The following is a 17,625-nucleotide window of genomic DNA, read 5'->3' on the forward strand; positions in this document are numbered from 1 at the left end:
CCCCCCACTTTTTTATCTAGTGAGAGAGAAGAGAGGCTGAGCTAAAACTATTTAGCTCCCTCTGGGGAACTCTGTACAATTCTATTGTTTGCTGCTTCTCAGGACAAGTACATTGGACCCCAGTCAAAATATCGTCCACCCCCTATCCCCCTATTTGATACCAACCTACTTTTTGTAGCATAAGTTTCCAGGAAAGATGTTTTTCAGCCAATTTAAATGCAAGTAACGTAGCCTGAATTTAGAAAAAAGTCACAATTTCATTACATTGCAACTTTGCCAGTGGAATTGTAAACTAACAAACCCCCTAGACCTGCCCCCACAGTGGGCTATAGGGTATACCTACATGAGTCAGTGGGACCATAACCTTGTTCCCAGTGTGTTGGAAATCAGGACCTGTTGACAATATCCCCCCACTTTTTGCCCCATTTGAGACCCCTGGAAGCTGGGTTTCTAACTCTGCGAGGGTCCTGGCATTTGCTCCGGGCAGGCCGAGGGCCAGTGCTATGTTGAAAACACCCACTGCTATGTTGAACATACAGTGAAAACACACACATGCATTAGGGTGCACTATGTGTTAGGGTGCCCCTATGATTGGCATGACTAACCCTATATGTCCCTAGTAGATAAGAGGGCATGGGGAATTACAACTACCTTTAAGTTAATGTTAATGTTAATTTATATTTGTAGAACGCCAAATCACCAAGAGGTCTCTAAGCGCTTGCAGCATAGACCAAGAGCCCGGGAATCCCTTATTCTTGCTGGGCTCAGCACAAATTAGGGTGGACTTATCCAAATGGCTCAGTGTAAAAAGTCCCTAGTATATAATAGGGCATGGCAGTTTAGAGGCCTCTGTTGCACTTTCATGTGTGCACTGCTGGGAGCCTGAGGTCATTTTAAAAGCAGCCCTGCCTTGCAGCACTGATTTTAAATGTAAATTGTTCCCAAACTCGTATTTAATGGTAGGGGCAATTAAAAAATGATAAACTGCAATATTTTGGCATTTTAGGTACACCTAGGGTCTCCCGTAGGTTTCCTAGCGATGGAGAGTCTTGTAATGATAAGGAGGGGCCTAATAAAATATATTTGACATGGCATGGGGATAGAGAAATTGCACATTTCACTTTCCACATTGCAGTAAAGTGCCTCCTGATATTGACGTTGGTGCCAGGAGCACTGTGGAGGGAGGTTCTACACTATGTTTGCACATTCAGGACCCCTACAGCCTCCCCTAGGTGTCCCAGGGGTGGGGTGTCATGAAACTATTAGCAAGGGCCTAATAAAAGATGTTTTATATGTCCTGATGATGGAGAAATTGCCCATTGGAGTTTCCCCATTGTAGATGCTTAGCCTCATAGGATGACATGGGAATAGTTCATAAATGCATAAATATTGCTAGGCATTAAATTACATTCTATTTAAGGAGTTAGGAGAATGGTATTGATAAATCCAACAATATACCATAGTTGCATTTACCATAAAGTCCACAGAAAAGAAGTTATAAGACTTTCTTGCCTGTAAGCCAAACTTCTGCCTTCCTGCCCTATTCTCTGATTGGTCAGACTTAACAGAATTTGGCAGGGTGCTTTGATGAAATGAGAAGTGGCTCACCCAGGGAGAGGCTATCTGCTGGAGAGAGCTCTGCTACACAGGAATGCCAGAGCAGGGGGAGGGGTTGCAAAGCATGATGCTACAAAGGGGGAATAGGAAAGGGAGAGAATGCTAGGCCCATCTACCCACCAGCCCCTCTGACCCAGCCAGATGGAGACTAAAGGCAGGACTTTGCAGGTGGTAGGGGGAGGAGAGCTATGGAAATGAGCCGTACTGGCGGTTGGTTTAACTAGTTCTTGCTCCTCTGCTGAGATTTCAGCCATACTGAATGTTGAAAGAATAGTGCTTTCTGGGAGAAGATTAGGCCACACTTTAGAGGAAGTGCTCATGCTCTGGGGTATTGCCCTGCACCTCATTGGACAGGAGTGCTCTCCTGGTTGACCCTAAAGAACACTAAATAAATATGTGAGAGGTGCAGAGCCTCTAAGATCTGCTGCATGAAACCACGAGAAGAAGGATTGCCAAGCTGGAAACTTGATTTGCAGCATCAGGCCCTGCATTCTGACTGATTGCGCCTGCTGCATTATCTGGTACTACAGCCCAGTGGATGTACCTTGCTTCAAAAGGATTAAAGAGTGGACTCTCTGCAAGCTATAGGTTAACAGAGCTCACCTGGAAGATCACTACCAAGAAAATCCTGCCTGGAGTGCGTTTGATAGATTTGTAAGGGTTTTGTCCAGGTGCATTGTGGGAATTATGGTACCAAACTTTCAAGGACCATCTTGGAGCTTTCAGATACTTGGATTGTGTTTTGTACACTTTGGAACTTCAGGAAGAAGTTCCAGAAGTTTGGATCAACTTTGTAAAAAAGCTCCACAAAGGAGCCGAATGAACCACGAGAATCAAGTCGACCACCTTTAACTGCGAGCTGGCCTGACCTACCGGTTCATCCCCCTGAAAAGCTGCAAAGGTTCGACTTCCAGTGTTTCACCTGGAGCTCCCTGAAAAGAAAGCCGGTGAACCCTCACCAAATCAGCATGGAGAAGAGCATCGAGGGACAACAGCAGAAAAAGCTCCAGAAAAGTCTCTAAGTCAGAAGGTAACATTTTGACCAAGGCCTACCGCAAGGGGTATTCGCGCAGGGCTCCATCCCAGTCGGCCTCATACTTTGACTTTGTCCCAGTCAAGCGTGAACAGATTTCCCAGAGTGGCGCTATAGGTTTCTAAGTGCTGGAAAGTGTTAAATCTTTAAAAATCCATATCTCCTGTTCCCGACATTGGATTTTTGTCATTTTTAGATTCATTTTAAAGATACCCATATTTCCTATTTTTATGAATTAGTATGTAATTGACTTTGTGTGTTGTGTCTTAATTATTTACTGAATTTGTATTTTTAAATGCTTTACATACCTGTATCCTAAGTTATGTTATGTTATGTTATGTTATGTTATGTTATGTTATGTAAGTTAAGCCTTCCTGCTCATATCCAAGCTACCCAGGGTTGAGCATTGGAATAATTTATTGAGACCTGTACTGAGCCCGAGACTGTGTTAGTGGCCGTATAGCCCGTGGTAGATGCACATTTACCACTATTAATAACCCACTTTGCAATCACAGCAGCCGTATGTAAATGCTCTATGCATTGTGAGTGCAGCCACAGCAGCCACATGGGAATGCATTATGCATTGTGAATGCAATCACAGCAGTCATATGTAAAGGCATTATGAATTGTGAGTCAAATCAGAGGAGCTATTGTCCACTACATAAGTAATCTGTAAGGACATTTGGTTTTGAAAGTTTTACTGCTGCAGCTGTACAGCGGCTTTAACATCTGTCAGGAAGTTACAGCAGCCTTTCTTTCCCTTGCAATATGTCATGTTTTGTTACATCAGAAGCCATTGATTATGTCTTTTGTGATGTCATTTGTAATGTCATGTGTGAGGTCAAGCAACGTGCATTGAGGGGTGCTTAGGTAATCATAACTGTGAAGTATTGGTGGTGTTAAGGCTTTGAATTGTAACTATAATAAGTAATCAGCAGAATGTTTTATAGAATTTTTAAAAATTGTTTTATTACCTGGGTAAGCTACTGATCTAGTAATCAACTATGACCCACTTCAACAATATTTTTTTCCAATGAATAACACACATACACAGACACACACACGCACACATATTGTAGAGGTGATAATAGCAATTCCACACTTAATTAAGTTGGAAGTCAATTGGATAAACACCCACCCACCCGAAATCAGGCACTTCTCCTCAGTAGTGTGAGATTATCCCATTTACTAGCAGCTGCAGAAGATGAGACACAGGGTTGCAGGCACAAGGTTGCTAGGTACCCAACATATTGCATTTGGGTAAAACACCTTCTGCATTTTCTCATCACAGTCAGTGAAGTAAAAGGTAAGTAGCAAGGCTTTGACAAAGCCAAGTGTGGGCAGACAGAGTGCGGGCAGACAAGACTATGCTAGGAAGCAAGCAGGATTGGAAGAGACAGCGTGACCTATGGAGGGAACCACGCATGCCCTTGGAAAGGGCCTTCGCAGAGCTGAGTGCTATTACTTACCGCTAATGGACTGTGCTGTTAGTCTCTCAGTTAGGACTCCCGCTCTCCGTTCAACGTTTCAGCATCACAGTACATAACGAGGCCGCAAGGCTGTCGAGGATGGGCTCGCTGAAGCCTCACCTCGGTAATTGAACACGACAGTCGCTGTTAGCCAAGAACATCTATCGAGGACCCTAAATGACTGTGGGATGCATTGTTTTCATTGTTTTTGCCCACCTCTTTGTCAGAGGCAGAGCAAAAAGTAGTCAGGCGAAGCTTCTGTGAAAATGGCCTGATATTGCTGCACATCACAGCCAATTCACTTCTTGTAAATGAATGTACCACCCTCATAACATAGGCTATCGAACGGTCAAATCGCGCACAGAAGATTTTATTTTTCTGATTGCTTTCTCTCTAGTAAGTCGGTATGCTCTTAAGGATGGTTATCTCCGTTACCAGAAGAGCACTGCTGTGTCCCCTGAAACAGCTGTTGAGAAAAGACCTCACACGTCATAGGATTTGATTCTCCTTCCAGCAAGCAGTGGATGGCGCAAAAACCTTTGTGAGGAACCATTGAGATTAAAGACAACTCCAAACAATATTTGGATATTGATGCCACGATGATGCCTTCCAGAAGCCCCTCCCCCCACACACAAGCCCCCTCACAAACTTGTTTGAATGAAAAACCTGTGACGTCAGTCTGGAATTTCATTAGAACAAGTACTACCAAACAACCAAAATGTAATATTATGGATAATAAAATAAAAAAAGCTGAAAAAACTCTGTAATTTGTAATAAAACATGCATTGTCAACGTTTAATTACTCATCACAAAGTCTCCTCAGTAGCTACTAAATTGGCAAGTTCAGCCAAGGCACACGCAGACACCAGTCACATTTTAAGAATTTGAAGGTATCCCGCTTGCTGCGAACAAGAGAGGATCTTGGTATAACACGAGGCATCAATTTTCACAATTATTTTTTCGAAGGTGCATTCAAGGTGTGGAATCAGAGACCTCTACAAAAAAGCTGAAACATGCTTTGCAGATTATATTAGCTTTCCCAAGTCTGTGGTGTAACAAAACTTCAGTGATCCTTGCATGGTTTAATTTGTAAAAAAAAATAGTGTTAGGGCTCTCGTCAGGAGGCAGCTTGCACCAGCCCATTTCTCCTGTTAGCACCGCCTAAAACAGAACCAACTACTAAACATGAAAGTGGGGAGAAGATGTGGCATAATAGCCAGAGCTACGGACTTCAGAACTGGAGAACCAGGGTCGAGTCTCCACAGGGGCTCAACATCCTGTGATTCTGGGCAAATCACTTAATCGCCCCATATATTATTGTGTCCTTAACTGGTAATCATGAAAAGCGCTGGTGTTGATGAATAAGTGCTGGTGCAGAGTCCCAGAAACCACAGGCTCAAATTAAGCACTGAATCCCTGTCTAGGGCTGTCGAGTGATAAACACATGGCAGCCCTAGATGGCTAGCAGCAGGGCACACTTTGGAACACTAGTTTACTGTCATTGATTCCAACAAAGTATATAAATAAAGAAATACAAATTGTGTTAAGATGTATTTTAAGGAGAGAAAATAATACTAAGAAATGGACTTTAAGAAAATATTTGACTTTTAATTTTAAATGTCACAACAAATACTGCATTTATTACTAATCTACATTACAAAGTTTATTTTTCTTTGAAGCAATGGCCTAGGAGTTGGAAAGTATTATGTTAATCTACTTATACATTTTTTCCAAAGTAATTTACCACATAAAATATACCAAGTGCACACGAGTGAGCGAGGTATAGATTCTAGTAAGACCTTGTGTTTTTCATGGTGTTGTGTATATTTCTGGTTACTGTCATTAATGTATCAGAATCAGGAAATCTAGATATTCTTGTTTAAACTTTACTGTGCAAGTCTTTTTTACGTTTTCGTGTTTTTTTCAGAGAAATAAGTGAATGAACGTGAAGCTGTCGTGATTCCATTCGAAAGGGAAAGACTGCAGAGTTCTGTGCATTTCGATTAGCTACCAGATTATGGGCCAATTTACAATAGGTAATCTGAGACAAAAGTCTAACTGTACAACTTTAGATATTTACAAAGGGCATTTATTTTTCTCAGTTAAACTTAAGTTTTGGTCTTAAGTTTAACTGAGACCAGGACTTTTGGTCTCAGTTAAACTTAAGATCAAAACTTACGTTCAACAGCGACAAAAGTCTAACTTTATGACTCATAAGTGCCCTTTGTGAATATCGAAATTCGTAAAGTTAGACTTTCGTATTGGTTTAACTTTGTGAATCGAGCCCTATACGTTTATGTAGCCTGAGCTCAAATAGGGTGGCAGATACAATCAGTATTTCAGATCTATTATTTATTGATTGGTTAATCCTCCTAGAACTCACAAAGATGATGTGGGATGGATTCTGTTGTTTCTTGGTTGCAGTGTGATGGTTTCTATGAATCATTGGTGTGGTTGTAGTGCAAGGTTGTAGGCTGGTGTCCCTAAGGGATATTGTGATAGGTTAGACCAAGCACAGTGTCACAGAGGGTATGAGAGGAAGTTCAGAGCTTTTGTACTAAGCATCCTATTTGTGAGCCAAGGTGTTTTTCTCTGTGACTACAGGTTTGTTCGCTAAGGGCCATCCACGGGGGTTGTTTGCTGGCTGACTATAGCTAGTATGGAGAGTGTTGTGTTGAATGGTTGGCTTACCAGTGGTTTGTTGTCCAATCAGATGGTGGGACCTTGCGTCCTGCTGACCAGCCTCTTGGTTGCCTCTGCTGGGTGTACCGCAGTGGGGGTGCAGTCTTTCTGACCCTCTCCAATTCCATCTGCTCTATGGTATGTAATCGGTCAGGCTGGGGTCTAGTCAGAAAGCATCTTGGGTTAATTCCTGCACACCCTGTAGCTTGACAGTGTCCCAAGGATGAAGTGCAGTGGGGAGCATTGGTTTCCCTAAGGTGAAGTGGGATTGTTTAATGTTGCTATGGTGCAGGCTGGTGGGTTAATGTCCCTAGGATGCAGTGTTTTTGGTAATTGTGTCAAGGATGCAATGTAGTGTCTTGGGATAGTTATCCTAGGATGCAGTGCAGTTTAGTTTAGTCTACTGCAGTGTGCTAGCATGTAGTGTGACTGAGTGGGTTAATGTCCTTAGGGGTACTGTGGTGTGTAGTAGAATGAATGGTCGCATGCCTACAATGCTGCATCGATAATGAGTGCCCTTAGGATGCAGTGTAGTCTGGCAGGCTTGCATCCCAATTTTACAATGTGGTTTGCTAGTGTCACAATGCAGTGCACAAGCACCACTAGGATGCTGTGTGATTGGTAGGCATGTGTAAGATTCACAGCAGTGTGGTGGGGTAATGTTCATAGGTTGCAGATGTGTGTTACTATTAGAAGTGGGTGAGCCAACAAATTAACACGGAGAGCCGAGCCACAGTCGAGCTAATGGTCGACTCTGGCTCTAGGAGCCCGCTCATGAGATGAGCCTTGAAAATATTTGGCATGTAAATCATGCAACAAACATATTAGACTACGATAAGGTGTCTTCATAATTTAAAAAAAGTATTTATTTGACACGCAGAAGTGTAGTAAACTAAGAGGCAAGTCAGTTGTCCTGCGTACCCTACATGTGGCTTAGATTCTTACTATATATGGAGCAACGTTAGAGGCTATTAAATCTAACACAAGAGATGTTTTTGTACAGTGCACATCCTGAACACCTGTATTCAAAGGTGTTCTCATATGTGATGAAGAACAAACAGAAGTAGTTGCCTAGTTTGGCACAATTGGGTCAAGCAGGGAAGCTTGGATTGAGCTCAGAGTTTCGAGTTCAACACTGTGCAATTCAGCCACTAGATGGGTATCTCTTTCTGACAGCAAAGGTTGATGCTTTGTCCTTAATTCTTGGAGGAGGAGACTAGTGGGTCACTGACGGACAGAATCCACATTTTTTATTGACAGTTTTACATAGTGCTTAACTTGCCCAAGGACATAAGACCGCTTCAAAGGTGACACAGACTACGTATACCTTTTTTCCGCACGGGGATATTTTCCCAGATTCAAACCAGATTCACATGTTGCATGCTTAATAGCTGTAGCCACAGGACCACATAACTTCCTGTGGAAATTTGACTCATCTCGGGCTCGAGGTTCCAAGACAACCTTAAGCCAGAGCCAAGCTTCTGGTATAAGCCCTCAGTGGCACACCCACTTCTGGCTACCCTCACTATAACGTCATGCGGTGGGTTAATGTCCATAGAGAAGAGTGCAGTGTGGTGAGTTACAGGCATTTAAGAGTGGTCAGTGAGAATTCCTAAGAATCAGTGATGCAAGTTAGTGCCTTACGTGTAGCCACTTAACCTCTTTTAGTTCATCTAGATTTTTTTGAGTCCACTCACAGCTGAAATGTATATACCTTAATCAAGTATGGGTATGCCCAAACGTGGGTTCCGTGCTCACTATGCCACTGGAGTCAGCCTATCCTGGCTGATGAGAGCTGAAAGCCCGAAACCGGTCCTAGGATGCTTTGATTCCAATCCAGGGAAGACATGGCCTGGCAGTTCGGTCTGGACTGTTCCCATGAGGTACAGGGTCAAGACTGGTTTGCATATGGCTATGTCTGAACTGGGGTGGCGTGGTGTGCAAAATAACGATGGATTAAACCCAGATCTGTGACTGGGGGAGAATATTTGACAATGTTCAGCGTTCCATCCATCATCTTTTTGTGTTATACCTTATTCATGTGCAAGCTACACCCTTCATCCAATCTAGAGTTTGGAATTTGGAAACTGGACAGAAGAGGTAGTCATTCTTTCTGTTCTTAGGATGCTCAAACTGCTAGACTGTCCAGAGTGCTAGCCATGAAAGTGTTAAAAAGGCATGTTATTGGATGAGCTGGTCCTTAACACCTAAGTGGTGATCTATCCTGCTGTTGCGGGGGGCAATCATAGGGCATTCCATGAATCGCAGGTCTGATTGATAGCTATTGAGTATCTACTGCATAGACCAATTGTCGGTCCTTTGGCTCCAAACGAAGATGTCCAATTGTCCCACTTTGAGGGTTTTCTTCACAACAGCCAAACTGGAAAGAGTTGGTTGTGAAAAATCTTTCATGGAAGACTCACACTTCTCCTGGGCCCCTGGGCATCCTTACAGTGACATCAGCAGTCCCACATGCCTATAGCAACATAGCTGATGAAAGTAAAGGCATAGCAGAAAAGTAGGCGATTTTCCACTTCTCTAGTAGGCATGGATGTCTGGGTTGACTCTGCAAGGCCAACTCATGATTTCAAGCACGGGTCTTGCCCTGTTTCCCGATCACAGTCCCAAATGTTGGAATCTCCAGGATTTGAAAATGCTGCTGCAGATAAGCACAGGTGTGGTTATATATTTTCAAGCATCGGCGCCATGATGTCATGGCACAGAGGCAAACATCATACATGCATTTCCCTTATTTCCACTTGCAGCAGAAAAACTTCAATACAATAAGTTAAAATACAAAGAACCACAAGGCCACTCAGTATAATATTGATCCCCCCTCTATCCTTCTATTGCAACTTTGCTTTTTCAGGTAGAGGTTTGTTCATTTAAATTTGGAGCTTTGTTTGAAGAAGGTCTTTTTTACTGATGCTTATGGCTGGATTTGAGTACACTTTTGTTGTAACTTTTGCAGTATGTTCTAGTTGTTTAGGTTGGTATAATTGAGGCTGCGTGATATTTGGTGGCCTCAGTGTGGTTTAAGGGACTCCAACACAAGACTCCTTTTTAGAGGTCCATACATAGACAGCATAACATGCCACTTAGCATGTCCGGGTCTTTGGAAAGAGGCATGCATTCCGGGCTACATGATGCAAGAAACATTGGGCCCAATTCACAAAAGTAAACTGAGGTGACAGTCTAACTTTAGGACTTTCTGTATTCACAAAGGGCACTTATGAGTAGCAAAGTTAGACTTTTGCCTCAGTTAAGCTTAAGTTTAAACTAAAAAGTCTAAAGACTTTTGATCTCAGTTAAACTTATGACCAAAACGTTAGTTTAACTGAGACAAAAGTCTAACTTTACTACTCGTATATGCCCCTTGTGGATACAGAAAATCGGAAAGTTAGACTTTCGTCTTAGTTTACCTTTCTGAATCAGGACCATTGTCTATACCCCGGAGTCATGCAAACTTGAGGTGTAATGGGAAACAATGAGTTGGACAGATCGCTGCGGTGTACACAGGAGAACAATCCTTCAGGAGCTATTTTAGGAAATGGATTAAAATCTACTTTTATGACCCTGTCCTAATTCACCTCTTGCCTCAACTGAACCTGCCTCCTTCTGATTACAAGCCCATGGAAGTTTAGCAGGTGGTGCCTAAAAGTTTATATTTGTTCAAATTTTGTTTTTTGAGTATTTGTAAAACCAGTGCCTTTTGATGTTAATTTTGTGCTTATGGGTTAATAAAGAGATAACATCATAAACATTTTGTAAAGAACTCAGCTGTGTAGAAATGTGTCCAAATGAATTTCCATATTTTAGATATAGCTTTGCTTCTTTTAACTTTAATTTCTGAAAATGGGTTTTCCCATTGGATTTGTTGCTTATTCAGATACCTAAAAATGATATAAACACTGAGTCTTTCTGATCTGTTTAGAGTTATAGAGCATCCTTTAAACATGTTTGAATATTGTATTGATTCTTTACTTCCCTTTAAGATGTGCACCATTGCAATTCATTATTGAAAACATATATTTGCTAATTATCATTTGCCTTAGTCTGAAAACACATATCTTTTCACTTTTCTCACCACATTTCCAATATTTTTTGTATTGAAGTTTAAATATTGTATGCTCTGCCTTTTTTGCTTGATGTTTATTAATGTAGTGTTATTTGGTGGATTCAACTTCTCTCCCAAAAATATTTTCCTCACTATTAGATGCTGCCTTTCTTTCCAAATTATTTACATTATTTATTAGGAGACGCTGGTCACTGTTTCTCTATAGCGAAGATTTAGAGATAAAAGTGACTTTTATAAATAATCTTCCTTACTGTCAAAATGTATACACAATCATTGTTAAATTTCATCAGTTAGAATTAGTACTGTTCTCACCTACAGAATACGTGTGGGACATCCAGACAAATTAAATGTAAGTTTCAGAATCAATGGATTCCCCAAGAGAAACCGAGGCATGGTCAGATATACATAATCAATCAATATTGATAATTAATAAAAATGTCAGTCAATTAACTGCCTACTGAGAATAGCTGAAATTCAATGCTAATATTTATATTTGGCAGAAAGACATACTTGGCTCATGTTGGTGATATTCAAAAACATCAATAAGTCTACAAGTAATTGGCTGACAAAGAATTGGCAGCAGCTTTTAGTCAATGTGTGCATGGTCCTATTAGCAAACTATTTATCTAATAATGGCAATAACGTTTAGTTGACAGTCCCATTGACGGCTACATTTTCCCATTAAAACAATACATTTTTCTATAATAATGAGCAATTTTCCAAATTTCATGTTTGGCAGGTAGATATTAACAAAGATCATGTTGAATCTCCCAATTAACTATTTTCACAAAAAAATCATAAACTGGCTATGCAATTCTCACACATAAATTCAAAAACTGATCTAAAAGTGCACAATTTGTAGGCCACTAGATCACATTAGACTGAGCAAAACTGAATATGGGTCTGATTATATTTGGCTAATTAATCAACACATTGCACTTCAGAAGTAAAACAACATCTGATTTAAAGATCAGAGGTCAGAAAAACCTTAGACAAAGATTTTTTTTATTTTTTAGCCACGGGATGGACTTTGGATAAAATGATCTGTAACTGCAAGCCTGTTTGTACAACTGATTTTATTCAAGAGGAAACACATAGGGTCCGATTCACGGAGGTAAACTGAAACGAAAGTCTGACTCTACAACTTTCGGTATTCACAAAGGGCATTTATGAGTCGTAAAGTTAGACGTTTATTTCAGTTAAACTTCAATTTTGATCTTAAGTTTAACAGAGACAAAAGTCTAACTTAAGGAGTAGTAAAGTAAGACTTTTGTCTCAGGTTACCATTTTGAATCAGGCCCAAACTGTATAATATCTGATGTTTTCGTGATTTTTAAAGGCCCAATGCACTATTCCTCATCTCTTCACCATTGCTCTTTGGCCGCTTGCCACTTGTGAATGTGAAGATTTGAAAACTAGATGATAAGCATGAACATAATTGACTTATTAGGTTTAACTTAATAGATAGCGCAAACTGTCTAGTTGCAAAAAATATATGGTGGGCTTACCAAAATCTTAATGTGTGCTTAAACCCACCAATTGCTTACCAGTTGTTGCCTTTTTTGTCACTCTTTTTTGCTTGCTTCCTATTCAATGGCTTGCTTTGTCCACCGTGTTTGTCCCTCCCCTGGAAATCTTCTTTACCATCCTTGTGATTGGCTGACTTGCATTTTTTCACTGCTCACTTTTAGGGAACTACTTTTTCCCTTTTCCTTCAGTGCTCCATGAGATTCTATGGGGCATATGTACAAGCCCCCATCGCCACCACAACATCACTTTTTACAACATTGTGGTGGCAATAGGGGCTTTGCCTTATTTACAAGGCAGCCGTAAGCCACTTAACGTGGCTGAACACTGCCTTGTAAATAAATCCCCCTTTCAGCAATATTTAGCGTGAAAGGGGTGGACGGTGGGTGTTGCGGTGGGCATTCCACCACACTGTTGTGTGGCATTTTAGGCTCCGATTTAATTTTTCCAATTCATGCCCTTATATAGGTACAATTATCATTTCCCTTATATAGGGATAGAAATTAAACCCTTATTTAGGCATAGCCCATGCAACCTAAATACAGGCATGGCTACTTCCATCCATTCACCAAACCTCACAAGCCGTTAGGGACTTCCCCTTGCATGAATATTGATTTTTCCTAGAACTCAGTTCAGTTCAGAAACAACTATTCCCCCAGGGTTTATTTATGACGTTCAAATGCCCGACTTTACGTCAAACGTGGCATTCCTAAACACCTTCAAGGTATAAATATACCTTCACTTGCTATGGCAAAGCACGGTGGTTCGGAGCTGTTCAACAACCTACTTGCCCGACGCAGCTCGCTACAGCAAGTGCCGAAGGAAGCCGACTCTCCAGCTGACGCACTGATCAGGAAACTGCCCTCCTCTGATGAGAAATCCAGATCCAGTGTTTCCGGCTCCCCTTGCAGGGTGTTGGGAAATCGAATCCCCGAGACAGAGATACCAGACCTCCTTCATTCTAACAAGGTATGGAGCTGATTAGAACCTAGAGAAACCTTTGATAGATTCCTGGCAAAAAACGAAACCTATGCTAAACAACACTTACTTCTTCCCTCGTATTAGACTTAGGTTAGGTACATTGGGTAGGCGTATTTTAGAAACACCAGTTGAGTATTTTCGTCTCTGTTATTTATGTATGTATTTTATGGCTCAGAAACCATACAATGCTTTTACAGTATTATTTTATAATACTATTCTCGCTGTACGCATTATACTTTGCATTCTGCATAACGATTGTAGCAGTTCACCTCTCTTGCATGAGAAAGAAGACTGTTCAATAAACCCTTTTTATTGAAAACGCCCGTCTCTGTATTTCTCTGCAACTCTGTTGAAACGAAGCATGCACGATTGACTGAGTGAAATATTATTGTTTCTATGACTCTGAAGATATTTTCCAGTCCTAGGGAAACAAAGATGTCATGTTTATGTGGTTGCAGAAACTAATCCCTTCTTGTATATTCGAGAAAGTTTCTAGTGACTTCTGAGCTAGCTGGCACTCACAATTAAGTTTAGTAGTTTCGATAGAGACCTAGTTGACTATAAGTCCTACGTCATATCTATAGGATATATTATTCCAATGCGCAGAACCTATTGGAAATATAGGAACTACACTACAACACCACCCATTGATTTTGACGCTGCTCTCTATTTACAAGGGCAGCGTAAATAGGAGGCAGCGCCAAAATTAAGACCAGGTAAAACCTGTTCTTAACTTGGTGAAACAAGGAGAAATGCTTTATTTCTCCTCGTTTTTGCTTTTTCCATGTGTGTTGCCTTGTGCAGCACACATGGAAAAAGCAAAATGCCCTAGATTCTTTATGGAAGATTCTTTACAGGAAGGTCCTCCTTCCTGTACATAAACAATCTTTTTTAAAAAAAATGACATTTTGTTACTTCCATGTGTGCTGCATCAAGCAGCACACATGAAAAATTGCATTTCAGGATTGTTTATGGGGGACCTTCCTGTACATAAAGAATCTTTTCACCGCAAGCAGGCACACTTGCACTATGATGCAGTGTTTCCCCACTCTTCTCTGTGATTGACATTTTTGTTCCTCCATTTCTGAGGGTCCTACTGCTGCCATTTTTATTTTTTTAGAGTTTTATATAGCGCAAACTTGACCCGAATCGGGTATCAGAGTGCTTTACGTAGCACCAGTTGCGTTCCATGAGGACACACTAATTATTATTATTACTTTTTTTTTTATGCACGGGGAGATTAAGTGATTTGCCCAGAATCAAAGGATGTTCAGCGTCGTTGCCGAGACTCAAACCCAGTTCCCCAGATTCGATGACGACTGCCCTAGCGCCAACTCCTCTCCCCATTTGCTGCCTGGGTTTCCACTCCAAAATAAAAAGTACTTTTGCGCATTTAACATTTCTTGTTTTGCAATTACTGATCTAAGAGGCATTGACATTTTATATCAGTCAGTAAAAAAAAACAGTGCCTGCGTCATTCTGTAGACATGCGCGTGCTTGGTGACGCGTGCGTGCACCTACAGAATGAGATGACCGGCAACAGCGGTCTCGTTTTTTCTTCTGTTATTGCCAATGCATCCCACCATCAGAAAAAAGCATTGGCAAGGCCAATACTTGTTTTAATGTAGTAATCAATGCAAAAGGGCGGATGGACAATTGCTGTTTGTATGCATTGACACATTTATGACAAGCCTGCTGGCTTTGCCAGTGTTTGTTTCTTTTTGCCTGCAGGCGGGAAACTAGACATGGCCAATGCATAACTCAGCAAAAAGTGCTATGGAGGCTTGAAATCCCCTCTCAGACATAAAAAGGGCATGAAAGAATGTGAAATGTGTGCCAAGAATGGTGAGGACAGAATCCACACTTTGCATCATTATATTTTCCCAGAAAGCATCTCTCGTTCTTAGTTTTTTTGCAATTTCAATGGCAATTCTAGTCAATTGCCCCAATTTTTCAAGTGATATCATAATGCTCATTATGTCTACTTCAAGCTGCAGAGCTGCAAACCTCTGAGAAAGTAAAGTACTCCCTTAATGCAATCATCTTTCCCAGTAGCATATTTTGCTGCCACCTGTTCACAACTGATTGGAGCTCATTTGTAATATTATCCTTATAATTTCAGCATCAAAGGAGCAGAAATATTATCTGCCTGGGATTAGCGGATTCAGTACTTTGCAAATGCTTGTTTTGCTAACCTTGACTGCCTTGATGCCATTTTATTGGTGAACAGCACTAAGCAGGGTACTTAAAAAAGAGTGTCATAAATAATAAGCTTGAAATTATGCTAATGAAATGTGGATTGAATGTATACACTTCAAGAACATGATGGGGATATATCACAAGGCGTTGATTTTTGACAGGTGTTGGTGGCTCAAGTCTCTGCTGAAGAGAGAGAGCTGCCGAAGTATGGGCCATTCAGTTGAAAGATAGACCCTTGTGGGCTATTGGTTGTGGGCTGGTGATTGTACCCCTATCTGCCAATTTCAAAATAATTAAACATTGTTGATATCGGATGCTATAGACTGCTCGATGATTACACTGTGCTGGTATCCATGGGCTCTGGACTGCACCTTGTTGATACTCAAATCGAAGGCCGTTTCTATAGAACGCTGGTCATAGTATGAATGAATGACAACTGGAGCCACCTTCAGTAAAATATGCAACGCCCCTCGCCTAGTCCTGATGAATGTATGAAGTTACAACGCATACATTTACAGCGCATGCCTCTACAACGCAGTTTTTACATCACAACATCTTTTACATAGCATGCCTTTACATCGCATTTTCAGAAACTACCTTTACAGCGCATTCCATTACATTGCATTATACCTTTACAACGCATACCATTACTTTGCATTTAAGGTAAGTGTTGGATAGTATAGGGGTAATAATTACTATTCTAACTCCAGTGAGTGCAACAGTAGGGTAAGTGTTGGATAGTGTGAGGGTACTATGCATTGTAATGGTATGCGTTGTAATGACTTGCGATGTAATGCCTGCGTTGTAGTGACATGCATTGTAATGACATGCGTTGTAGTGACATGCAATGTAATGGCTGCATTGTAATGTCATGCGATGTAAAGGATGCTGCGATGTAATGACTGCTATGTAAAGGTAGTGCAATGTAATGACTGCGTTGTAAAGGTTGTTTCCAGTCCTGATGAAGTCCCAGTATAACTTGTAAGAGAGACCAAAACATCAACTATACTTCAAACCAGAGAGGTCGAATGGTTTGGGGAATATTATTCCTGTTTTTTCCCCTTTTAACACCGGGAGCACTCCCTCCCTGGTGCTGCGAACGACCGTTGGCCGTCGCAGCCCCGCCCACCCTTTAGAATGCCCGCACTGCAGCGGACTTGCCCCCGCTGTTAAGGCGTTGACACTCTGTGGGAAAATTACTGTTGGTTCCTCTTTATGTGAATGTTGGTTCCCACTTTGTCTTTTGTACATGTGTTCATTCTATGCTTGTTTGATTTAGTTTCTGGTAGGGTTGAATGGTGGGATCAAAATAAGGTTGCAGAATTTTTATATACGGTTTATGACTCATTTTGTAATAAAACGTTTCTCAATTACACTCTCTCCTTAAGGTTGATTTTCATAATTTACCTTTTTTGGTTTGTTAATAACCTTCACGGACAGAAGGACGGCAGGACATTAAATTAAACAGTTACCGAATTATCTCAGTTTGGAGAAAGCATGATTGTTGTTGGCAGTCATCTGAATATTGTGATCTTGGATCAAATGGAGAGGGTCTTGAATACAGCCCCCCAACCCCACAAGGGGTGTTTTTAGGAATCTCCAACAAAAACTGAAATAGGGGACTCAGAGACTTGTTACAAGCCTTTAAAAGAAAAAAATAACTAAGCTAATCTACAGCTTCAAAACCCAGACTATGTATACTGACTCAAAAGCATCTAATATTGGCAACATTACATGCTTGGATTATAGATAAGTGGGAGAATCACAGTTGACCGCAGTGCTACGGACACGAGCCTCAACGAAAGACTATTGGGGTTATTAGCATGGCGGGCGGACTTTGTCCGCCCACCATACCCCCGGGAAATGGAACTGCCCGCAATGCATGCGGTGCTCCCGCACATACTATTAGGATGTGCTCGCCACACTTGTGGGCGCATCCTGCATTTCTAACATTGCGCGGACGGTGCTGAAAGCACCGCCCGCCACAATGCCGGAAATGCAAGTTGTGCATTTCAATGCACAACGTGACAGGCACCGCG

The 17,625-nt window shown here is 41.3% G+C and overlaps 1 protein-coding gene across 1 annotated transcript in view; it reads right to left on the bottom strand.

Moving 5' to 3' along the window:
* GALNT9 (polypeptide N-acetylgalactosaminyltransferase 9) overlaps nt 1-17,625 on the bottom strand; it is a 796,816-nt gene that overhangs the window by 290,665 nt on the left and 488,526 nt on the right. The window lies entirely within an intron of this gene.

This window comes from Lissotriton helveticus, chromosome 11, assembly GCF_964261635.1.
Source record: "Lissotriton helveticus chromosome 11, aLisHel1.1, whole genome shotgun sequence".
NCBI lineage: Eukaryota > Metazoa > Chordata > Amphibia > Caudata > Salamandridae > Lissotriton > Lissotriton helveticus.